This window comes from Mastigoproctus giganteus, unplaced genomic scaffold (genome assembly GCF_048544385.1).
Source record: "Mastigoproctus giganteus isolate SK-2022 unplaced genomic scaffold, ASM4854438v1 scaffold_25, whole genome shotgun sequence".
In the NCBI taxonomy this organism is placed as follows: Eukaryota; Metazoa; Arthropoda; class Arachnida; order Uropygi; family Thelyphonidae; genus Mastigoproctus; species Mastigoproctus giganteus.
This window is the reverse complement of record NW_028328302.1, coordinates 350,993-351,740: the sequence shown is the minus strand read 5'-3', so window position 1 is coordinate 351,740 and position 748 is coordinate 350,993. Positions and strand designations below refer to the sequence as shown.

Sequence of the window (748 nt, the reverse complement as noted above, 5' to 3'; positions counted from 1 at the left end):
TAAACCATAATAAGATCCAAATAAGCTGTTTTGCTACAGATTAATATAGAAGTCATAGAGTCTTAATGTGTACATCCATCTTTCGATTGCCTTGTATGGATATTAAGAAATAAAACAGTAGAAATATATAAATTTTGTTACAAATTTCGTAAAAAAATAGCTTATCGAATCAACTCAAGTTGTAATTGTAAATAATTTGCATCAAGCTATTTACACAGGTTAATACTGTGTACCATATCAAGAACCTCGAAGTTACTCTTTCTTTTCTTATTTTTAGCAGAAGGTGTACGCCTCACTGCCTCACCTACATTTTCCCTGATAAAAACTGCCCAATCCAGAAAACAGGATATCCGGTATCAATTGTCGATCGAGTGGATATTTAAGAATTCACTGCAAGGAATTTATCAACAGCCGTGATCGTCTAGTGGTTAGGACATTGCGTTGTGGCCGCAATAACCCAGGTTCGAATCCTGGTCACGGCAGGTCGATAAATTTTGTTGGAATAATGGAGTAATTTGACTCTTAAATTAATTTAACCAAGAATATAAAATGGAACTGAAAATTAAAATGTGATGATCTTAATTTTGACTTCAAAATCATTTAATTTGAATCCTCACAACGGAATGGTTGATATAATTTTACTTCCGGTATATCTTAATTTTCGGGTTCTGATTTTTATTTGATGGTTAGAAGTTTTTATAGCGTTCTCATTTCATTTAAAGAATTACCATATCAGGTTATTCGATAA

At 32.2% G+C, this 748-nt stretch overlaps 1 non-coding gene across 1 annotated transcript; it reads left to right on the top strand.

The window, feature by feature from the left end:
* Positions 1-410: 410 nt before the first annotated feature.
* On the top strand, positions 411-482 carry TRNAH-GUG (transfer RNA histidin (anticodon GUG)). The gene has a single exon. It is a non-coding gene; the product is annotated as a tRNA-His (tRNA).
* Positions 483-748: the final 266 nt, after the last annotated feature.